The sequence below is a fragment of the Rhea americana genome, unplaced genomic scaffold, assembly GCF_003343005.1.
Source record: "Rhea americana isolate MKP2758 unplaced genomic scaffold, rheAme1 scaffold_202, whole genome shotgun sequence".
NCBI lineage: Eukaryota > Metazoa > Chordata > Aves > Rheiformes > Rheidae > Rhea > Rhea americana.
The window spans coordinates 48,947-74,722 of NW_028186173.1; the positions used below are offsets into that span (position 1 = coordinate 48,947).

Sequence of the window (25,776 nt, forward strand, 5' to 3'; positions counted from 1 at the left end):
CAGGAAGCCCTGCCCGGAACAACCCTCACAGACTTGTAGGGAATACCCGATAATACTCTCAGCCTCCACCCTGAATTAAGAAAAGTGTTTCCCCCTACAAAAACAGGAAGAAAAATAGATCAAAGTTAACAAGAACAGCTCAACTTGAGGGGGGTTTTTTAACGGAAAGAACGAAGATGAGCTTCGCTCAGCTTTCCCCGTGCTTCAAGCAAGCCTCGCTGGCAGCCTCCCGCCCAGCGTACGGAGACGGGCCCGAGCCAGCCGCGGCCGGGGAGGCTTTGTGCTGGCACGGCTCGGCTCGGCTCGGTTCGGCTCGGTTCGGTTCGGCGGGCGCCCGCGCGGCAGCAGAGCTGCCGCCAGGAGCTCAGCGGCCAGCTCCGGCGCCGCCGGAGCATCGCCGCCTCCCAGGACGCGGACCGACTGCCGCTCTGCACTGCCCAACACGCCTCCCACAGAAGGGAAGTTAACAAGTCAAAAAAAGGCAAGTTAATGTTTTATTTTCCCCAGTTAAGAAGTTATTTCAGAAATACCACAAGTATCTGAGCATTTCACCCAGTTTTCTTAACAACACAACTTTTTTTTTTGCATATTTAATTTTTAAATGAATAAAATACACGGATATGGATGCCACACCATGGATGAAAATGGCACGAATAAAAGTACAAAAGAATAATGCAGCTGCTTATAGAAAAATAAATATTCAGCATGATATTAAACTGATTCTAAGATCTGTAAGATTTTGCACCCACTAAAAAGTCACCTATGAGCCTCAATGAACTAGGCAGGACTCTCCACTCCGGGGCCTGGGAAGCCGCTCGGGACTCTCCGCTTTGCGCTGCAAAAGTCAGCGTTACTGGCTGCGGCAGTTTCTCACACGGTAGCACCATGTTTCACATATTCTCATTTTTGGAAATGAAAGTCAAAACTGAGTTACTAAACAACACTAAAATAACATTATCAAGGTTGTAAAGCAGCCCAATTTTTTTTTAAAAAAAAAAAAAAACTTCACAAGCAACACTACCTGTCCAAAGTTTTGGTGTAAGCTGTCAGAGTTCAAGTTATCGGCACTGAAACTCATTTATTTAGTCACCTGAGAAGGTTTAACACAGGGAGGGACAGACAACCACAGTAACAGAACATTCTGCCAGCTCCACAATTTATAAACCTTCACTTCTTAATTTCATCAAACTGGCATTTTACTATTTTGAATAACTAAAAAATTATCACACAAATAAAGCCATCAGAAATGACATGTGTATAGCACACATTTTATAGCAGTTTTGCACTTTGTAAACTGTTTAATATTTGACTGAAATTCATTTCAAAAACTCATAAAACAAAATGGATCGTGAGGGCTTAATAGCACARCATTTATTTAAATGCCATACTGACAGGGAAAAAATACCTGTAACTGTGGATAATCTTTATGAAATCAATGCAGTAGTTCACGAGTTCACCCCATATATTTACTTATTACATGAAAATACTTGTTCTATTTCCAGAATTAAACTTTGATTCTTTTTGAGTACTTGCATTGATACAGAAAAATTAAATGCAATTGTARTTGTCATAACATATCAGTGAGAAATGAATCACATCATAATTAACTATCAGTGAGATATACGGGATTTATTAATGTAAAGCCAAATTTCAAGCCATGGAGTGGGTGTTTTCCATGGACGCTAGACTTCTGCCTAATCTACATCAACATTACACACTCAGTTACTTAACATCTTCCATGTTCACTGAAAGAATTTGATTTCATGAATGCTGGAATATAAGCCATTAATTGCATTAATTATAAAAACAACTAAAAAARTCAATACCATCATATTGACATACTGTAGTGCTGGAAGAAGAGGGAAAGCATTTACGGTACTTGCTGCTAGGGGTGTCTTACAGCAAGCCCTGATTTTTTTTCACAATAACCACAGCGCAATCAATAAATGCAACCGACTACTCAAACGCTGCTGACCGGACTGTTCATCCGTGGAGGAAGCCAGGACCCYGCAGCGCTGCGGGCAGGGACGGCACGCGGCTCGGCTGGGGCGAGGCACGCCGGGCACGCCGCACCCATCTCAGCGGCTTCGCTCGCCGGGATCCCAGCCCTGCCACCGTCCCGCTCGCCTTATTCGTGCGCCAGTCCGGGCCCCGGAGGTGAAGGCCCAGGGGTTAAGCCCTGCACAAGCACTGCGTAAGACAGGCTTCACTTATAACCGGCCTGCCGCTGATGGCAAGGGAGGGTCATGCAGTCATGAGCCCTTTTACATGAAGTTTTTGAATATAAYCCACGTTAAAGGCAAGCTTGCACCATCTACAGCAGAAAAATCAGCTCTGATAGGAGAAGGTCTCCATGCAATGGAAGCAGCATTTAAAGATTTCCCTTATCTGGGGTTTGCTCTCCCACAGCATCTCAATTTGTTCTCCCTTGATTGTTTTCTAACTTTTTCAATTATCTTGGGGGGCATCAATTTGTGTTCAAAGTCAGGCATTAATTTAAAACAACATTTCTAGCAACAACACTTGTTTCTTTCTGAAGGTCTTTTTAATGGCATAAGCATCTGCGTAGCCCATCAATCTTGCCTCCCTGTATCTTGAGAGCCATCTCTGACATTATATAAGGGCTGTATAAAGAGCATTTATTAATTCAAAAGATTCAGATATTTCCTATGAGTTACCTGGAGAGCATCTGACTAACCGGGGACGTAAACTTGGTCTGCCTACAAATTTCCCCAGCTTCAGTGTCTTCTTCCTCAGTTCTACTCTTTCTTTCTTGCACATATGCAAAAACATACATATCAGAACCCCCTCCGATATAATTTAAACAATGTAAATAATAATGATTAGCAATAATATCCCGTACTGAACATAGTAACATATCTATCAGTGAGTGCTATAAAGAGGTATGCGCTTTTGACTCCTTTAAGAATAAAATATTCTTTTTCTGCATTTGCGTCCTACAAAATCCTACACTGCTGAACCCTGACATTAACTGGTAATGCCCAGGCAATCCACCTTACATCAGCCTCATGACTATTCGTCATGATTATTCTCTATATCTAGCTAAGTAGCAGCTACTTCCTGGTATCCTACCTGTGCTTGTTAAATAAATAAATAAATAAATAACAACAGTAATAGAAATTCAGTTTCTGAAGAATAAAATCAACAGAATTAGCAACCTAACCGATCCAGGAGCTAAGTCCAGGCTACGAGAGCGCTTCTGCTCCCTGAACTGTGCCATCTCATCACAAGTCAGCTTACAAAAACCATCAGGCCAGCACAGCAACCGGGCTGTTTTCCAAGGATCTGCTTTTTCACTCACCTCAGCAGTGAGGCTCGGCAGACCGGCAGCACGGTATCACCTTGGAGAAGGCAGTATCACTTTTCCTCTCCCAACCCTTTTGAAATAATAACTTGGAGCTTCAAAAAATTGCCCCAGCCCTGTTTGCAATGAAGACAGATGCACTCYGTAACAGCACAGAGTAACAGTGACCATGACGTTTGGATCATCTATTCTGCCTAAGCATCAGCTCAACTTCCACAATACTCAGACTCGTAACGCAACCGAGGACATCGCAAGCGATGCCAAATCTATCTTGGGGGCGGTGGGAGTTAGCACGCCGCTGGGAAGGGCTGTGGGGAACTCTGGTGACCGCTGTGGAGGTGCCTGCGCCCACGGCCTCAGGCGGGGACGGTCCCCGCAGTGGCCGTGGCGCGCAGACCTCGAGGTTGGCCCTTCATCTTCGTACAGCCTTTGGAAAAAGGCCATTTGTTCTAATAAAAATGACTGGAGAAAGATTAAAACTAACACAAACGCTTTTGTAGCCTTGGCAGCTACCACTCGGGTTTGGTGAGGATTTTACAACTAACAAAAGGTCCCTGCAGATACCAACTTTTTCAGCAGCTTTGTAGGATAGCTGTGAAGGACTTTGCCCCCCAAAACCGACCTTTCACTGCAGTTTCTAAACGCAGGACTTTGCATGCTTCTTTGCTTCTCTGTCCAAAAAACTTCTGCTTTCAGGRATATATAGCCTGGCACAGGTATTCATGGCATGGTTGGTCTTAAGCAATCTACTTTGCCTTTCCACACTGATATTTGTGCAGAAAAACATCCAGTGTTTTACAGTGGGAATAGAGGAAGAGAAGCTATCCACCCACTGTAATTTGCCTTTAACAAATAGGAAAAAAATAAACCCAAAAAGGGATAACAGTACAATCGTTTTTCTTTCTCGATYTTTTATACACACCTTAGCTGATGCTGCTGCATGGGGTAGTATTGCATTGAATGATTAGGATGTTTCTGGCCTCTTATGAATTGCTCTCAGACATTATACCCTAATCTAAAATTACCGTGGATGCAACCATCAGTGTGGTCTGAGCGGGGTCAGTACAGTCATCTCCAGAAGTGCTTGATGAAATAATTTGTAAATTATTCAGTTACTAATTATAACGGCATCTGCGTAAGACCTATCACTTACAGCACTTATACAAGGTAATGGGGGGTTGGACTGGATGATCTCCAGAGGTCCCTTGCAACCTCCACCATTCCGTGATTCCGTGTAGCATTCGTGGTTACCGATGGGCGCCACCGCTTCGGCCGTTCCCTGGGATGCAAACGCGGACAGGTCGGCACAGCGCGCTGACGACCTTTCGTGACACCACGAGYGATAGATTTCCTACATTACGATGCACTCGATTCATTTTCATAATTGCGAGCGAAACCCAAACAAYACTACCGCATTTATTTCTAAGTTCAAACCTAATCTCTGAAACTATTTGCAACATGCTTTGGAAGCATGAGCCTTGTGAATATTATCTAAATTTTTGGCCTTTTTTACTATAATAAAAATAATGAATGCTCATTAAGAAGCACTACCTCTTCCACGGTAATCACRCGGAAAGCATTATTGATAACTAGCAAATCGAAGAGACATTTCCTGGTTGATTTCCCACAATGGTTTGTCTGTGAAGGTTGATAACTGAACTCAAAACTCAGAATCAGCATTTAAAATTGGCTTGTAATTGTTTTTAATTAAAGACAGTAGGTTGCATACGATTAACTATGCTCAATCACATTCTGCGATTCCAAGAAAAGCCTGGCTCATAAAAATGAATAAACTTTTTGTTTTTTTTTCCCAAAAACTATTACAGGTATCTTTTAAAGTGAAATCCAGAATAACAGAGCAATTTTAACAATCCTTCGTGGCTTCACCCTGAAGGTCATTATGCATCTGAGCAGAACACTTATATTAATAATGTAACAAATGTGGGATATTAGTAGTAGGACTGTCCATTTCATAGTCTATTCCAAAGACAATATTGGAGAGCCTGCGTGGAAATAATTGCGACGTTTTAAAAGGCATACAAAAATCAGTTAAAATTATTGATTACTAAAACCATCAACTGAATATATAGACGTGCTATTTAAATCAACAACTTGTGCTTCTTTGCCTGCTTCAGTAATGTACTGCAGTGCCTCTTTGGAGGCTTGTAAAATAAGGACATTAACCAAGTTTATCATGCCATGTTTCAGAAGTACTGAAAAATTGTTACAACTTACCTTTCTTTGTACTATAGCAAAAGCTGTTATTTATATGAAGTGAAACAAACCCTGCGCTCTTCATATCACTACCATTCATCAAGCATAAATGCCATTTTAGTTGAAGAAGCAGCCACTGAACCTGGCACATGATCCATTCCTGCCTTTTCCATCACACTTCAGCTCTCCTCAAGGATTAATTATTAGGCTTCCCCTTAATTTCTGACTGCATTGAAGAAATTCAATTAGGCCAAAATTGAAAGCAACTTAAAATGCAGACCCTTTCTTCTCCTAAATTAATTTGCAGTTATGCTTGCATTGGTGTTAACTGATTACTAAAGAATTGTGTTTTATTGTCTAAATCACCACAGTGAGCTGTAATCAGCAACATTAGTACAAGATTAATTTGCGCTAACTCAGGGTCTGATTCTGCTTTCCATTACATGATGGTAAACTGAAGTAACACCACTGAGAGCAGTAAAAGTCACCCAAAACGTATCTCACCATAACTTTGATTGGGCTCTTGCTCCTAGTGCTGAAGTGAAGCATTACCACCTGGGTCCTCACTCAGCAGCTCTGAAACACAAAGCAAATCAGAGGTTCTTGGACTTCTCACATGAAAGCAATTCTGTGGGAAAATGCTCATTTGGGGCTCTTGCGAAACAAGCATTCTGCAATGGATGCTACTTGCTCCTCCTGCTGCTACTCAACCCCGAGCAGTGGTAAAAAAATCACCTCTCCAGACCCTGGCACCCTCTGCAAATGCTCCTGATAGCTGCAGGCCACAGCAATCCCCCTTTGCTCACCAGCACGATTCCCACTGCTGCGTTAGGGACTCTGCTTGCAATATTTCTGTATGCAAAGCAAACAAGATTTAGATTGTCCCAGAACTGGGCTATAAAATCAGAGCCRCACTGTGAGCGGTTCACTGGATGCAATTACACTGGCAATGTGGATGAGTCCTGAATTGCTACAGTTTCATTTTAATTTAAAGTTACCTATATCCTTAAGAGGAGGGGGAAAAAAATCATGCAGATGCTAATGTTTGCATTATGTGAGCATTTCCAGCCAGCTTCACTTAAAGAAACATTTGCAGCCAAAATTGGTTTCCTGCCCAGAATATGGTAGCGCACAAATCACACAAATCATTGTCAAGTGCACGCTTTTGTTACTGTGAAAGCTCCCCGAATTAGACCCATTGCTGAATAATGAGGAACCTGCTTAATCATTTCCTTGCTCTTGTAAAGCTCAGTGTCCCTCATCTTCACATTTCGAGTCTGTTCTCTGCAGCTTTTATATTTTCTAATCAGAGTGGTATTGGGCTGGGCTGCAGATGGGAAAAGCTCAGGACTGGCATAATTATTGTAATGTGTTCAGGTACCTAATGAAAACAAATCTATCAGCATTTCCACTCCGTGTCCCTACCTGAGGGATTTCTCACAGAGATATGTGAAATGATTTTCTGTTTCAGGAAAACGGTCCAATTTCTGACCATGAATTTGGACAAAATAATAAACATCTCAAGAAATCACTAATTAAAAATACAGGGGAAAAGCACGATTATTTTAATCAGAGTATTTGTTCTGATAATTCTGAAATGCTGCTTTTTTGCTTACTTTTTCTGCAGCAATTACATTTCCAAAGCAAACTGTTATTCCTCCAAGGAAGGGAAATTCTTTCATTATGAGATTGGCAAAAAAAAAACTTGGGCATTTTGACAATTCCAAATTCTCTGAACAGAGGACACAGTAGTCCCAGTCTTTCCTCACAAACACTTCCTATTGCTCACCTTACGGTACCATAAACATTTCCAGATCAAGGTATTTCCAACCATCTGATAAAAAAAATCAAAACAATGCTTATCTTTTCCACCTTTGTACACCCTGTACCATCCTTACRCGTACATGAGGGTCAAACTCCCTCAAACCATGCAGTAGCATGAATTCAAGCCACATTTCCTTGCATCTCAGATGCCTGGGTATAAGGTWATGTATATAAACCCATAAAACCATTATAAAACAGTAAATGCACCTGCAACATGAAACATCTGGGATTTAAGATGCAAGAATCTCTCACTCTTACTAGTTCTTTACCACTGCTCTATTGTAGCCATCTTGCTTTGTGATACTGAATATGAGACCGCTGTGTTTTAATAAGGGGACTGTTACTACCACTAAAGAGAGAAGGAAATTGGTCTGTATGGTCACGGGACGGAGCTCGGAGCCGTGTGTCCTGGGGAACTCGATCTTTGCCTTTGCAGGCGGATTGAAAGYGCCCCCTGACAGCTGCTCCACGGCTGCCAGCTATCAGGATTCTCTAACATCAGACTCAGAGGGGTTCGCAGCTTGCCAGTCCCGAGACCAGAGAAAAGGTCACAGTAGGTAAAACAATATTCAGAACTGCAGAAAGACCATGAATGAAACCATCAAAGGAGGAATCCCATTTAAGTCACTGGCAACATCCCGAGGATTTCGGTAGAGTAGGATTTCTTCTGCACAAATGGATAAAGTACTTTCTTAAATACCAGTTATGGTACCTAAAACATATCACCTACAGTAATAAAAGAASACAGGAAGAGAGGTCCCCTCTCGTTTCTAGAGCAATGCTGCCTTTTCAAGGTTTTAGGTAATGTTTTCATTTCTGCTATTATATTTCAGAGCTTTACAGTCATTTGCATTTTAACTTTTCTTTTATACCTGCTTTGTACAGGAGCAGGTACAGAAGTGAATGCGGCAGCTCTCCTTTTGTTCAAGATGTGAAAAGATGTACCAAAACCCGGTGAAGTTCCTGACAATGGAGCTTTCAGAAGACATATTCTGGGGGTCTTGTTGTTTTTTCTTTTTTTTTTTTTTTTTTTTTTTTTTTTTGTTTTTGCAATTCAGGATGTTTCCAGTAGAAGTAGGAACCCATCAGCTCTCTTGGAACACTAAACTTGAAGAAAATAATGAGATGGAGAAAACACTAAATTAAAAGGTGATGATTAATAGGACACTATTTCAGAACAACTGGGAAGCAGAGTTCAAACAGCACAGAGCAGGCCTGTGGGCAGCGCTTGGGAGATGAACTTCCCAGCCACAAAAGAGCAGCCTGAGCCAGGACTCCCCAGCCACGGTGGCTTGCCAAGACTCCAGAAACCTTTCTGCAATGCTGAAAACCATATCAAAGGTCCTCAGGCACATCAGGCCAAGTAAAGTCCGGCTACACTGGTACACTGCTGTAGCATGGCCCTGGGAGATGGGCAAAGGCAGCCTCTTGTCCTCACCCCTTCAGTTTGAGTTTGTGGTTTGGGATCTCTGCTTTATGCTGAGATTTCCTGCTTGTCCAAAAATTTAGGAAACAAAAGTGTCGCAATGGCAGACCTCACCATGGGAGGTCACCACAGAGTCCCTGCCTCCCCATTTCTCTCTCCATAATGAGCTTTTACTGAAGCTGAGCTTTGAAGTATTTGTGTTTCTACACAAATACTCCATTCCTACATTACTTATCTTTCCAAAAGTACTTACCCAGTAGTGGACTTGTATTCTAGGGAAATTACAAGACAGCCGCTAACCTTTAAATAGGTTTAGTTTCATATTCACAACAGGAGATACGAGCAGCGCAGACCATTTTCACCTGACCATTGTACGCAGCAGACCTTGCAGAGGTGTAACGCCAAAATAGCCTACTTGCTGTGTACGTGACTTACTGAATCTTGCAACATGAGCGCAGGCATTGATTATTCACTTTTCACAATCCTAAGAAAACGGGAAATCAATCTTTGATGTTATATTGAAATAAAGTAACAGATCAACATTTTTTTTTTGTCAAGGCTCAAAGCAATAAACTCCCAAATGCGTTCAAGTTGTCTGCTCTGCACCCTGACAGTTGCCCAGAACATTGACATCCCAGTCAAGGAGTGAGTATCTGAAATGTATTGCTGCCCATCAGCAAGCTCTCCACCACAGAAACTACCAACAAACTTCGCAGYATTTCTCAAAATCAGGCCACTGAGCACCTGCCACCAGCTGTGTGACCACAAGCAGCTCAACTTGTCCCAGGCCCTGGAAAGAGCACAGGCTTCACGACCTGCGCGGCTCCTGTGGTCTCCTACTCGGGAGCCACCGRCTGCCAAAGCGGAGCTCATTTGTCAGCGGCTGCAGAGCCGTGAATTGAAAATGGCAGTCTTGTTTTTGATATATGTCAGTGATCCTTTGCGGTAATTTAATCCGAAGTGGTGAAACAGGGATGCTGAGTTCACAGCTCTGCATGGACGTTTGTGCCGGCTGCAACAAGTCAGTGAGAGCCAAAAGCTAAATACAAAGTGATAAATGTCACTGGGAAATCGAGGCACAGCAGCACTATGTATTGCCCTCAAAATAGCAACCGCTAGTTAGCACACTATTACATTAGCATGTTAGACTTTCAGGACTACATTTTGTGGTTATTGAGATGTGCTACTTACTACTTACCCATACTTCTGATGGGAGGAATAATAGAGCAAGCATAAGGGAAAGTCCTTCAAAATTTCTCCCTCTGAGAAGGACGAATTCTCTCCCCTGTCAGAGCGGAAATACTGATAACRCTGGCAGGCTGACAGCCAGTGTTTGCTATGTGGAAAAAGCTCCTGTGCTGCTTTAGTGGGCAGGTGTATTTGTCTGCTATGGAAATACTACGGATAACATAGAAATTCAACAACTGCTCATTCCCAGAAGGAGACAACTTTATATCTGTTATTATGTGCTCTAGGCAGAGCTGTAGAGTCAGGACCAATTTAAGGAAAGACCATTTTATTCTGAACAAGGCTAAAAGTTATAATTAACTGTAGAAGTTACATTTTGGTCTATTTTATACACATTTTCTATGCTGTTAGTTTTTATGATAGCTATGTAGTAAAGCTATATACTTATTTGCTTTTTTAATTGTTACTATTACAATGCTTAAACAAATGAAGAAATGAACAGGTGTTTAATTTCCATTGGCTTTTTTCTGTGATCTGATATAATGTGATTAGTCTTGAGGAATTTTTGTATCTGGAAGTCTGATTTTATTTTAAAGCACACTGTATGTGTATTGCATATAGATTAGCATTACCCTGCAGGAACACTATTGCATGTGGTCTGTAATTTTGATCTTGTTTTCACTTAGATAAAATAACTAACTGATGAGCACTCAATTTCATGAAAAATATCTGACTTAGATTTTTTCTTAGCATGACCAAATACTTGAAAAAAAAATCAGTTTCTTTTTCAGGATGAACAGCTATTAAAAGGAAGGATTAGAAAGAATTAGACAGAAGAAAAATTCACCATATATCAAATATAACTTTCATACTCCCATACTTATTAAAATTTATATGTTAAAATGATTTATAGTCAAAAATGTGTTTACAGTTCAGTGCAAAAAAATGAAGCCAAATATCTTAAAATAGTGACAATGTTATRGCATGACTTGGCCTTCCTTCTGAAGGACTTATGACTGGAAAATGTCACTCCTTGGCACTGTACATTTATGCCTTTACTCCTCTTGCATATCTAAATACAAATGTCTTCTAGACTGCCCTTATAAAAATACGAAGGTGCCAGCTGGCATTTTCTGTGGAAGCAAGAGCTCTGCTTTGATCCCTTATAGGATAACACAAACATATAACTGCAAAGAACGTGATTAATCATCATTATGTTTGTTATCCTTTCAGAAAGCGAGATAGGAAAAAGAGCTTATGACACCCAGCTGAGTTCAGTTATTATTGTAGTAACTAGAGGCACCTCTATGTTTTATGACCTATCAGTGTATCCTGCTACATACCCATTTTTTAAAAGGCTGTTACAACCCAACAGCTACTGCCTGGCTGGTTACTTCCGTGCTGTCAACAGAAACCTCCCGCTCAGTTCTCCTCGGAAAGGGGGAGAGTTTGTAGCCTGCCTTTCTAAGGGATGGTCGTACTCAGGACACAGTAACAAACACTAGGAGATGGACCCCCAAAAGGTTTGAACATAAGTCTATTTTCTTTTTCTGTCCAGTAAGCCAACAGKCAGCACTCACAAAATCTAGAATAGAGATGGAAATGTGGTTGGTTTCTTATACATAATATTCTTTGTCTAACTCCAWTTACTATAATTTCAGATTAGAGTAATCCACACCTGTTTCAAACATGACAATCAGTGCTGAACTATGTAGTAAATTAAACATCCTGTTTCTCAAAGTCACCATTAATTTAATGTTGATCCCTAAAAGTCCTCCAATTGATGCACGTCATATTGACTTTTTTCACTAAGATTTACTACATGTGCATTATTTTCTACAGTTTAGGTTATAAGTGATGTATAATTCCTGAATTATCATTAGAAAAACAGTTAGCACTTCTACCCACTGTGGGCAATACAAATCCCCAAGCTGTCTCCTTGCGGGGTTGCCCCAATGGGCTTTATTTACAAGTGGCTTTAGAAAGTAAACAAAGATATAAAATAGAGGTAACTGCTAAACAATCAAACCAAAGAAGGCATAATACAAATAATTAACGGTAATATTTTTGTAATACTCCTCACTGTTGTCAGTCCATTGTATCATTCTTCTTGGACTGGTTTCTTAAATAAACAAACATAGTTTTAGACATTACTTAAAGCTAAGTCTACCAAGAAGTTAAAAAACCTTCAGCTGCCCAGTCACTATAATGCAAATATCTGATATCAAAATGGCTGGCTGAAATTTATAGCCCAGATTATGCAAAAGACAGCCATAATCTGGTCTTAAAAACAGATAAACTTAGACCTGAATCTGTATGACCACAGCTTTTCACTGATTTCTTTATATAGCTTCACTGACTTATACAAGCAGCAGTCCTGGGATGGGATTCTTGCTCTACAGTAGACACAAAACACCCATTTTCATCAAAGCATTGAAAAATTCACCCAGAAATGTGAAGGACATTAGCACAGACCATTAAGGATCAAACTTAAAACACATATGCATTCTGTTTGCATCTAGTTAATTTGCTTCTACTCACCTAAATTACAGAGCTGTGCATTTGAATCAGCTCAATTCAGCTATGTGCTTAAATCCAGCTTTTTCATGGAGGCACTTAAATAGAAGCCAAATTCTTCTCAATGCTMATATTTTGGCTCAATGGTGGATTGCTCTCACCAGAGCAATTTAAATATATACAAGTTTGTATATGAAGGTTTATACTATCATAAGTAACAGGAGTGCATTGTTTGGAAAGCAGCTCTATGAACTTTCCCTGTTTAGATGCACACGTGAGAGATGCAGGCATTTGGCCCGTCTGCTCTGCCTGTGGTCAAGAGGTGACAATTGCAGGAGGAACTAAATCCTGGCTTCTGATTCATGGCCATAACTTCCATGCCTCACTTCCCAGGGTTGAATCTTTTGCTGAAAGGTTAGTAGCTTTGAAAGATTAAACATTTGCATAACAGCCAAGGCTCGTGGAGGTGGGGGAGTCACAGAAGAAGAGAAAAATTAAACAAAAATGATGACAGTAAAATGTACTAAGAGAAGTCCCCAAAAAAGGATCAATGAATAGATAGCTGATGAAGTTTAAGATGAAGTAAAAGACCCCATAGAACCTGAAATCATTGTAGCTCATATTTTATAGCTGATTTAAATTGTGACTTGCTAAAATGCACCAGCGCATGCAGCATATCCATGCACATGGATCAAAAAGAAAATAAAAGCAACTCTTCCCGATGATATGTTAAGACAAATTCCAGCTCTTGTCAGCAGCTGAAGTCCAACAGAGCTTCTCTGGAGTTACTACTATCTTGTTATCAGATAGACCATTGTTCATTAAATATTTACTAGCCACACAAAAGATTTCAGCAGAGGGAATATTATGAKCATTATGTTAAGCAGACAATACTTCAGTGCTGTCTCTTTTTTTAAGAGGGCTTTTCTATCTACCCTGATATCTTAGTTACCTAGTAACTAAGAAATTGGTGAAAAAGTTAAGACAAAACATATTTTCCATATTTTAATCTTCCATCAAACAAGAATTTTTGGTTTATAGAAGTTTCTTGTGCATAAATATGAAACTACATTGTTTCATGTTAATCCAAGACAATAGAATACAGCATCTTATATTTAGAGAYGCAAGGCACCAATTTTACATGAAATGTGAAAATGAATAATACTATTGCTTTTATATAAGGGCTTTCTAAAAATGATATATGGATTTGTAATATCACAGAAACTGACATTGCAATTTTTCCTATTACTAGGATTTTTATATTATTGCTATGCATTGATATAGAGAGACACCAGTTTACCAACGACCACGCACAGGTCTGCTGGAAGCAGCTCTGGTCTCCCAGCTGGGCTCCTTGTCTCAGTCCGGCTGCCCGAGCCCCCTCCTTTTCCATGGCCGTTGTGGGAGCCAACACTCTGAAGGGTTCCCCAGTCTCATAGTTGCCTATTGCTCTTGTTACCTCYGAAATTCCTATAAAACTGTCGTCTTTCTGTCTTCTAGATTAACCACAGAGTGATAATCAGACCAGAAAGGACAGAGGCTTAAGAACAGCAACTCTTAAACACAGACTCTGTAAAACACTGAAGAACTATAGATCTTTCCAAATTAACAGAGACCCATTAAGTTTTTTTTCCACCTCTGTTCCATACTGACCCCATATAGCCCAGGCTGGAAAGCTGCAGCCCCACAAGTCATGTCAACATACAAAATCCACTGCTCTGCCAGCCTAAGCTAGCGGCTGACACTGAGAGCAAACTTCCTCTGGAGCCTCCTTAGCCACCCTATGCCAGGGATGTGGGGAAAGGTRATATCTTTTATAACACTGATTGCAATAGCTGAAGGAAATAAAACCGCTTTCTGGCCCACTGGTCCTTTTTTGGGCCGCTTCCTCACCATCATACCCAAGCACCTCACCAGACCGCTAACCACTCTTTAGGCATGGTGCTCCCTGGCATTTTCTGAGTTTGAGAAGATAAGTATGGTTCCAGTAGTAAAGATAATGGGAGGTTTGAAAAGAAAAAAAAATAGAAAACAATGTATTAGTTGAACATATACAAGCAACATGAACAATACAAGCAAGACTTGTATTATTTTGCTTCAGTTATTACTTTCCAAGTAAGCCACGCTGATAGAAAAAAGTAGAATTGCCAGACTTTCAATAAGAAAAACATAAGGCTGTAATATATTGTAATAGAGTATGAACTGATGCCTACATATTGACCGTGTGATTTCTGAGGTATTTTCACCTGGAGGCTTAATCTCAAAGGAAAAGAACATAAGGGATTTTGGTGATTTATTTTAATTATAATCTCTGTGAAATAGGGGCACAAGTCAGGGAATTTGAGTGACCTCTTTCCATACCTGAGATAATATTTTTAAATTTTTTCAGAAGAAAATGGAACAAAAAAATCCCTCRGGTTCAGTCTTGGAACATAGTCTAATACTGAAAAATGTATCAATCTCAAATCAGCATGAAAAATTAAAACACTGGTATCTTTCATGGCCAGGCAGCTTAATGCTTAGCTATAACTGCTAAACCACAGGATAATGGTTTGCCATATCCTCATTTCTCCCCAGAAGACAGTCTACTTGGCTCAGGCACTAAAGCCAGGCATCTCCGCTCTAACAGTCACCCAGCCAAAGACGTCCACGAGAGACAAGTCTGAACCACGGGAGAGCAGAGGGACAACACACCAAAGCCCCGGCTCTCCTGAAGATCCGCGGCCTTCTAGCAGATGCWGCTCAGTGTTTAGAGAAGTATGCAGACAAAGTGCTTCAGTCTATGCTTTATTTTGCTTTTTGTAATGGAAAAACTAAGGAAAAACTACGTTTCATCAGAAATGTATTCTCTGCTGAGAAGTCAACCAACAAGTTCTARTATCCATGTGCTAAAAATAAAACTTTCCAAAGTACAGAGTGTTCARTAACTCCCAGACCTTTCTTAAAACATGATCTAGCACAAATGTAAGTACTTATACTTGGACAATCTTAGCCCTTCTGCTTGACATTTATCAAGAGTCAGCCTATAGCATATCAGAATAACCCTTCTTCACCTGATCGCTGTAGCCCCTAGGCAACCTTGCCATTTACTGGGAGAGCTGCTGTTTCCTCTGTCAAGCATCGGCACAAGGAGGCTTCTTTCGTACGGCTGCGCCACGCGAGGCTCCGCGGTATGGCARGCAGGCTTCACACACGGAGTGTAACATTTTAAGTGAATACTTACATTGCAGAGGCTGCTTCTGAGCTTTTATGGTTTCATCCCTGTGATGTTTTCTTTGTTGTCAATTAACACTGCATTTTCTGGAAGCTGTTAAATAGTGCAGTCTCTCTTTCCTTTTTCCTTGATGGACTTTGTTCAATAAAATGCCTCTTCTTGAGTAAAAAAACTGGTGGACTATCCTGCACAACTTTATTTTTTACACACAGCCTGTTACTGTTGGGGAGCTATGCCAGTCCATTGCATAAATCCTGAGCAAAATTAGAAATGACACAAGTCAGAATGAAAGTTTCCTGGTGCAATGTATGCTATTTTAGCTACCTGTCCAATATTTCATTTTTGTTATGCAAATGACACATTTCATGCACTTTGTATTAGAATGTTTCTTGGTCAAGAATCAATATGGTTGTTTGCCTGTTCCTACACCCATGATGGATATTTTAGCTTTACATGCACAATACTCTCCCTCTCTCTTTTTCATCAAATCAGTTATATTATCATAAACTGCTATGTCAATATGAAAAGTTCAGCACTTTTTTCTAATTATGCAAAGTTACTTTCTCAACATTCTGGTTACCTTTGTAAAATCTAAGCTTCTAGCTATAATTGTTCCTTTGGGCCTCACAGGGAGGGTAACGCCCTGAAGCTGCTGCTCACTCCTGCCTCCATGCCTCGTCTACACTCAGARGAGCTCTGAGCATGGCTATCATCTCCAGAGAAGAACAAACAGTAGAAAGGAAATGACCATTTTTAGTTTTCTAAATCAACCATACTTGGAAGGAAGAAGAAGAAAATGGCAAATCTGTAATCGCAAGACTTTTTTTTAGCAGGAGGAAGGAAAGCCATTAAAATATAATAGTACAAAATGTATAAAAAGTAATAAACTACCAAGAACATCTGATGAACCTTTGAGGATGCAAAGCAATCGATAAGCTAAACCACAGTTTACTATCTACTTTCTCTTTGTTCTGCGCACACAAACATTCCTAGTATGTTCAATATGATTAGGATGTTTTAATAAGACACAGAACCACTTTTGTCCGTGTAGTTCTCTAATGAATTTTAAACATTATTGATCATACCTCTTGCACATGACAAATAGAGCGGGCATGTTGTCTGGCTGAGGGCTTCTGCACTGACATAAATGTATTTTTACACTGTTGTTGGCTCAGTCTCAGGCTTTGCCATCTGTAGCAGAAAATATTTCATGTGAAGTAGGCTCTTGACTGTGGTTAGATAATAAAGGATTATACTGAGAAGGTTTGTCAGCAAATATCTGCAAGGGTGCTCCAACCAGCCCGTGTGGCAATGACTTCAGCAGATCCCGAGTGTGGTGATGGGGATTTCAAGGACCCCTGCTGCACACAATATGGCAGAGAAACCTATAATAAGTGATAGAAATAAGTATTAATATTTTTAAAAGATTTTTTTTCTTTAAACTAAGCATTTGATTGAAGACCCCTTTCTATTTCTAATAATACCAGTTGTGTCCTCTGGAATGAAAAGATTGCTTCAGTTTACTCATTGCACGCCCTATTTAGCATTCCTCGGTGAGATAAAATTCCCATTGTCTTCGGCAGGAACTTTGCCTGACGGAAACAAAAGAAACGCTGAATAGGGCCAGAAATAACCCAGTGCAACGCCAGGCTCCCGACTCCGCTGGCGTGCTGAGAGCGCCGGGGGCTGGCAGCGGCRCGGGCACCCCGTTCCCCCGGCTGCCCGCGGAGCCGGAGCGCTCGCCGGGCACGCGGCCAGCGCCAGCCCTGGGTCCCCTGCGGCAGGGCATCGGGGCCCGACCGGCTCCCGGGACGGCCGGGAGAGCTGACTCGGGTCCATGGCTCCGGCACGGACGTTCCCCCACCGCTGCCTCCTAATCACTGCTTTTCTCTGGTGGAAGGGATACACACCAGTGAGCGCACAGACCCACCGGAGGGAGAGCAGGCAAGGACAGGTGGGAAAACACCGCAGTCCCTGGGTTTGACTTTCCCTGTGCAAAGAAGAAAACAAATTGGTAGGAATGAAGAGATGAAACCTGAAATCATCTCCTAGCTGAGAATCATCAGTAGAAATGTTCCATTTCATCAAGCAAAGCTCCTTCTCTTTTTGTTAATCACCTCCAAAAAGAGGGATGATGTCATCACTGCTGTTTTCATTCTTTTAAGCCAAAATAAAGTAGTAATTTATCATCCTTTTCTCRGTGTCACATAAACAAAGGTGCATGCTTATTGCTTACTGTCCCACTTTCCAAACAGCGATGGGATTTCCTTGCAAAGGTGACGAGCAGAACACTACTCAATAATCTTCCCAGTGAACTCTAAGAATCAGTACTCCCAGCGTAATTTTAGTGTATGATTTTTGTGACTGGGGCAGACACTGCTTCAACAGGYGTGCCGGCCAACGCGACGGAAGCGTCAGGCTCCCCCCGCTGATCTATTGCACGCGAGTGCCGGCCGCCGAGGATAAAAGTGGCCTGCCAGAGCAAAACTGATGAGAACACGTTTCATTTCAGACCTTACCRCCGGCTAATGATAAGAAACATGAAAAAACGTAAAGAACATAACTCACTGATTTGCTCGAGAATTTCTTTTTTTTTTCTTTTTTTTTTTTTTTAAGTCATTCTATTTCAAGTAATACCACTTTCATTAAATCCAAATGTTCAGGTTTCAATTCAAACTACCAGAAAGGACTGTGACTTTTTTTTAACGAGYAAGAAAAAATTGCCAGAATAGCCATCAGCTCCTCGGGGTGGGTTCTCTTCCTAGGAGGGAGACTGACTGTAATTTGCAGGAGTTAGACACAAACCTTCATCATATACCAGAGGGTAAATTAAAAGGGGTATTCTTTCAATTAAAACAGGAGACTTAGCATGYTAAGAAATTTAGTCTCTTACTGCTGCTTTGTGCCTCAAGCTTTTAGCGAAAAACATTTGCAGCAGACAGTTTGTTTCAGCCACAAGGAATCGATCTGCGAGTCTGTGCGAACGCCCATTAGCCCCGACGCCCTTCAGTCCAGCAGAGATCAGCCGCTCTCGCCTCTCCGAGGCTGCCTGTGAGCTGCGCCCCGGAGGATGGGCGCTCTCCTGCGGACACCCCGATCCTGCCGGCTCCCGCTGTTAGCTGGCTCCTTCCGAGGCAGACACCACCCTGCCAGCTAGTAAAAYACAGAAAAATTCCCCTGCCTGTGCTGCCTTTCATATATTACTTTAAGCTGTGACATGCGACAGCATTTTTTGGATGGAAGCTACTGTTTCATCCATCTGCTTCCATAGAAAGCTTAATTGCATCTCACRCTTATCGGTACTAAAAGGCAGCTGTAGCATCCACCAGCCTCAATGAAGACTAACCCATAAAAACATTCCAAAACTGAAATGTCAAAAGCAATAAGGTTTGTTTACCTTCACAACAAACCTACAAATGATTAGCAGTTCCATCCTGATAGGAAAACAGAGGGAAATGAATACCTTAAGCTACTTTATAGGTGTTAACCAATTTTTATTCTCTAACAGAGGTGATGTCTGGATTTCACAAGACCATTTGGTACATGGGTTTTTGCACTGGTTGTTTGTACTTGCTTGGAAAACTCTGCATATGCTTTTCAAGCTGATATTCTTGTTGAATATTGATTCAGGTATGAATTTAATAAATCCAGGCTGCTAAGAATAAGTTGGTTTATCATTATATATCATTCATACGAGCAGGTAGGTCTCATCTCCRTTCTCTGTACATATAAGGACATCCTTTTAAATTAACAGAAATTATAYACAAAACGATACTATGATGTTCAGGTAGGAAAAGAAATACAAACTTTTCTGTGGTAAAAAACATGGTATTAACTTTTTAGTCTAAGGAATTTGATTTGTTGCACCAAACAAATGTAGGTGCTCCAACAAAAACTCAGCAAATCAAAAGGGCAAAGCCTAAAAGATGTAAGAAAGTTAGTCAAAATGTTCTTTTATGATAAGTCTCACTACAATAATGTAAGGCAGCACATTTYGTAGATTTAAGATGCTGTTTGTAAGACTGTAAAACATCTTTATAGAAAGCATATTCTTTAATGGAGAAAGCTACTTTCTGACAAATATGCAAAACTGTATCATTTGTTTCAATTCCCTGATTCCATCTCAGCTTAAAAACAGAGGAACACACTAAATTTTAGCCGTGGAAATTGGAGTAATACCAGTTGTTTTACACTCAAGAAATGATGTTCTGGAACATAACTATGTCCATGAGGCTGGATCCTCCTGTATCAGCTCTCTTGCTGTCGTAAAACATAATGATGGGTCACAGTATGTTTCACATACATTATAAGGACAGGTCTAACTGTCCTTTTTTTCCCTTTCCCCAGTCCTGTACACTTTATCACTGTAGATGAATGTTAAGTTCTTACAGTGAACGTCAAGGAATGGATACTAAGTTGAATTAATGAAATTCATGGTCAGCTTTCTGCTTTAAGACAAAAAAAATCCTCTGCCTGTTTTACTTTCTCATTCATTTTTTTATTTTGCCTTCTAGTAATTATAAAATTGACTACTGAAGAGATTTATAGACAATTTTAGAAGTGAATTGATAGATCTGAGATTAGAATGCTTGTAAAGTTTTCTGATGATTTAATTAAATTTTCTCTAATATAATTTCATGTGTTTCTTTTCCTGAAAGAACAGCTTTTGTGGTCAATAGTATTATTTTTGCTTTAGAATATGGCAGTTAACTATTAAAGCAGATGCTTTAAACACTATATYGGGCTGCTCACCAGCTACATTTACATAATTCTGTTGACTTCAGCAGGGTTATACCAATATACACAAAAATTATGAGAAAAGAACAATGATACTATCTGACCGAGCCTCCCTCRTATGATTTTATGCAATTAAAGCTTATTCTTTGGAGAAGAAATTTGCAGGTTCAGGTAAGGGCATTTCCATCTTTTTCAATTGCACACCTTTCCGTTGCATTACACCGATGAAAGAATTAGAGCCTTCATATGACTGTGCATCTCACAACTCCAGCATTTACTTGACATACAAGTAACTGTATTATAAAGGTCAAGATAAGGAGTTGCAGATAAAATCTTTTTGAGTTTGAAAAGAAAGAACTAGTCACAAGCACAAGCTCCCTTAATTAAATACCACCTTACACTTTAAAATTAACAAATTGCAATAGATTTTTAAACAAGCTTCTGACAAAAATTAATTCAAATGGACTTCAGCTATTTCTTGAGTGTTCACCAAGGAAACCAGGTTGAGCACTGCTGTTAATCATCTCTATGTTTGGGTTGCGAGACCTCCAAGAACTGAAAGCCAGCAGTTACCTATTCCAGGCTGGAGTTGATTGGGGAGATTACATCTTCTCCTGTCTTCTCCAAAAAGCTTTAAAACCAATGTGACCATTCCCAGTTTCTCCCTGGCCAAATTCACCACTTTCGACCATTTCACAAGTGTAACAGTTGGGACACTTTTTCAGAGAGATTCCTATGGCTTGTCGGTATCACAGTACACAGTGGTCACGTTCAAGCCTAGTTTATAGTTCCACACAGAAGCCACGGAAGAAGAAAGGGAAAAGCTGATCTCAGAGGATATGAAGCCACACAAAGCAAAGGCCTGGGGAACTGAACACCTCTGCTTTACTTAGCAAAGGGTATAATSCATTGCATAAATGCTGCAGAAGGTGGCAGGCAGAACCTCATCCCATCAGCAGACCTGCCACCCTCCTCACAAGCCAAGATTTATCACAGATATATATGCTAACACAGTTATTTCCCTTTCTTACGTGTCTGTACCTAATACAGTCTTCTCTCTCTTCARCTCACCACCCAGGCATCCATTCACCATTTTTATGGCCCCATTTCTGTTTCACTTTCTTACCTGAAGTTATTCTTTCATACTTCTCCTCTACCATAAACCTTACTACTACTGCCAGKGACTCTTCAAACACTGCCTTCCTAAACTAGGAAAAATTGTAGGCTAGTTTTTCTCTTGCTCATTCTCAGAGGTAAAATCTAAGTTTTATTTCTCTCTTGCTGACCTGGGAAAGAGGGTTCCAAGAACCATCCCCCTCAAAAGAGACCCCCAAACCAAAATGTGGTTTCCCCTTGCTTTTGATTCTTTTCCCTGGTTTTTCTTTTCAGTATGATTTCTTACAAAGACTATATAGGGCCATACTTTCCAATACCTTAATCAGTGCCTGCAAACACAGAAGAGCTACCATCAGAGTTTTTCCTGAAGAAGTTCATGTGAACAATGGTAGACACAATCAGCTAAATCTAAGTTTCAGGCAGTCACAACACCTAGCAAAAAGGATCACCTCCTCCTTGCTAYAACTCAAAAATAAGGATTGCTAAACATGCTGCCTGGATTGGTGAACAATGCTCCCAAAATAATACGTATAAGCAAAGAGATTTAAACAAGCATACTTTAAAGACAAATAACCCAATAAAAAAGTACTTTGAATCACGATAAGCACAGGCACTAAGGACTGTCAGGAAGGTCCCTCGAGGAGCCTGGCTGGAAGAGGTGCCTGGTCTCTTATTAAAGTCTAAAGTTTCTTCATCCAACTACCATAAGGCACAGTACCAGTTAAAGTGAGTTGAGACCCAACTACACACAGTTATATTATTTGTTTTCATTGTTTGAAAAGTACATAGACTATATACCTCACAAGGTTATAAACTTAATGATTTTTAGCAAAAATGTCTCAAAGGCTCTCATAATTAAGATGTAGATGAGACMGAGCCTATCGTGTTCCTTTAATCCCTCAGCAAGCTAGCAACTTTAAGGGTGTCCCAGGAAGCTCTAGTGTCACCTTCTGGTTCACCTGCAAATCCACACAGCATGTCCCTTGCACGGCTTACTTGTGAACTTAAACTCGCCAGGGGGAAGGTCATGCCCTGCATACTTCAGATTAAGAAAGAAACAAATTCTGATCTGTGTTCCCTCAAAACACATAACCTGTGCAGCACCCAGTTCTCTTATTAGATATGACTTGATTGCAAAGCATCTTTATACATGTCTTTAGGGTTATTTGCCTACATGATTTGTCTATGTTACTGATTTTTGGTAGTATTTTACAGTGAAGTGAACTATGAAACTTCCAATGCAAYGCAACAACACCAGAGTAGCATGTTATAACCAAGCCATGGGCTTTGTCTTTTTCTTGCTCCCAGCATTTGGTTCACTACCACTTTGCTGTAGCTCCACAAGTACATCCTGTTTAGGACGTCCGTTCCACTTCTKCCTCATCAACCATTGTACTGTGTGTGGCATGCACCTTCTCGGGCCATGGCATTCCTTGGTTTTATGGGGGGRAAAAAAAGTCACTTGTTAGCTAACAGAAGCAGAAAGGGGAAGACAGCAATCAAAAAACCCCCACCTTTGTATACACACAGCAGTATCCTGCCACGATGAGACAAAGTGAGGAAATGCATTTCAGCAGGAGAGTGAGGAGCGTGGTGGTGATGAAATGGGAGCTGAGTTGCGAGCAGCACAGGGTAAGCAGCCACCAGCTTACCGCGACGTGCAACACAGGCACCCGCAACATGGGGCTGCTCTTTCTTATGTGTCATGAGTTTCAAAACCCTTGAAGGTAAAACCCAAACTGTTCTCATAGGCCCTCACTTCAGTTTAATAGAATAGCTCCTTTTTGCTGGTAATCAACTTGTCAGCTTGCAAAAAGACTTTCTGTATTAATATCACCACATTTGATTAACGCTACAATGTTGTACGGCACTTAGGCACGGACGAGGCGGCATCCCTGATTGATGGCCATGCTGAAGTGTGMGTGTTCGCAGCCTTCTACGCGCTCTGACAATGCTGCCCGACTCACRAGAAAAATACGGCTAAAGGGTAGGAGGAAATTTCCTTGTTTTCCGGCTGCTTGTTCTGTTTGTTTAAGCTGCAGACTGAGCTTTTAGCAAACAGAGCAGCCCATGTATGTGAATTTGTGAGGATGTTGCATCTCTGATAAGTTCCCTATTACCATATAAATCTGCTGTTCTCTCAGAAAGTCATTTAATTGTAAATCCCATTAGTTAACTTTCAATAAGTAGCATGTTATTCCTAGTACTTTAACCAAGGTAATGTCAAATAGAAACATGACAATAAATTATTCTTCCTTTCTGTTCCTGTTGGTGGTGATTTTAGAGTGATTTTAATTAATAAGAGACATTAATATCTCATTTGTAGCTGTTCACAGTTTATATTTTGTAATGGGGAAGTCACTGCTGCAAACAAGACTTGAAAGCTTCACCAGGCGAAGTCAAGGATATGTTGATCAACCTTGTAGTATCCTGCCACACTCGTTATCCATGCAGAAAACTTGTTCCTCTTGCCAGCAGCTCCCAGCCTAAAAACTATTAATATTCATTAGAACTGCCACACTTGTCTACTGAAATTAATCAGTACGTCATAATTAGCCAGAGCTTTGCACATTTTAGCACACATTTTAATAATTCACAGCGAGTGACCTGAAGAATTGGAAGCCAAACAAAGGATGTTTCTGAAGGCTAGATTTAAAGCACAACRCTTAGGCGCATAAAGGAACGCAAGTCCAAAAGGTGCCTTCCTCAGGGCACCGCCTCCCCCGAGCGAAGCCCTGTTCGAAGGCCTCCCCCAGCTTTGCCAGGGGCAGCTCGCTCGCAGCGGGCTCCGCGTGCGCCGCGAGGCACGCGGGGAGCGAGGCTCGGAACCCAGAAACCTCCCTCCCGGATGCGCGCCCACTCCACGCACATCCCTACCGGAGCCGTTGTGTTTCCCAGGATAGCTCCAGCTTGCCCTGCTGGTACGGCGGAGCTGCTCCCAGCTCAGTGAGCTAACGCCGTTTCGCTGGTCACCTGCCCGCACAGCCGCTCCATGCGTCACACGTGTCCAGAACCTCCGAACGACGGCTCCGTTAACAGCAATGATTCGGTTGTTCAATTGCAATTTAATTCAGCTGGAAGAGTACAGCTCCCTCAGCCTCATCCCTCCCTCCCACTTCCATCCGCTCTTCCTCAAGGTCCTAACGCAGAGCTGCATAATGCCATAAGCGGTAACGATTACCAGGACTGTCTGACCTAGGGTGCGCAGCGGGCGCCAATACCCTGCCTGAAACCCACAGACGTTTTGTCGGTTCACAGGGCCATGCTCATTGTGCTTAAGCACACTTACTTCACCTGATTTTTATTTAAGAATGACACATCATCAATGTGAACTGTATTATGATAGCAGAAACCTTCCTGAAGTATCTGCAGTCATACCTTTTTGCAGTTCCTCTTTTATCTCCTCCCRGACTTCCGCCACTTCGCTTAAAAGCCCGGTGGGAATTCGCCTTGGCAGCTGCTCCCAGAGGTGACGCTGCCAGCCCTCAGCACCGATCAGATTCGATCCCTGTGGCCTTCTGCTCTAGCACCCAAACTCTGCCGTCCCACGCGGCCCCAGCGAGAGCGCTGCGCTGCCACTCATCAGCACGAGGCACGGTGCCAGCTTTAATCGTTTGCACCCGGCTCATTAGCTGCTGTGACGGACGGTTCCACGGCTCGAACGGAAAGCCAGAGCGCTGCTCCTAAAACTTCCAGCTGGATTGCTCTAGAGAACKGCAATAAAGCAAAGTCACGTTACCAAGTTTTCTTTCCTTATCTGCCCTTTCTCCCTTCTTCTGCTTGTCTAGCATTATTTCTACTTTCAAAGAAGAAAATTTCTTTGAGTTCATGTTTTAGCTCTGCTTTAACGCAGAGGACAGGTTTTTTGGTGCTGTGCACATGACAAGTGAAGTAAATTAAAGTGTAATTCCCATTATTGGTCTTTAAACTGATTTTGGAATCAGAAATAGCTATTTTAGAATATAGCAGGTTTGCAATGAAATTTGCTTTGGTGAAGAAAAATTCACCAAAGAAGATAAAGGATTGAATGAGAAYTATTGACTAAAATAAGACACAACGTTGCGTGTTCAATGAATAAAATGCAAAGGCAGAAAGGCCAAGAGTGCTGTGTCTAGCACTAGGAGGTTCACACTTCAGAAGACATCCTCACTGCCCCTGTGCCCCAGCACCGGAGTCGCGTCATTTCCCCAGCCTCTGCGTGATTATTTCACCACC

The 25,776-nt window shown here is 41.4% G+C and overlaps 1 long non-coding RNA gene across 1 annotated transcript; it reads right to left on the reverse strand.

Annotated features, from left to right (window-relative positions):
• Positions 1 to 15,379: 15,379 nt before the first annotated feature.
• Positions 15,380 to 25,062, reverse strand: LOC146596343 (uncharacterized). Its single transcript, XR_014895756.1, has 3 exons — positions 24,940 to 25,062; positions 16,794 to 17,093; positions 15,380 to 15,962 (listed from the first exon to the last, which is right to left on the reverse strand). It is a non-coding gene; the product is annotated as an uncharacterized LOC146596343 (long non-coding RNA).
• Between the last annotated feature and the right edge of the window lie 714 nt (positions 25,063 to 25,776).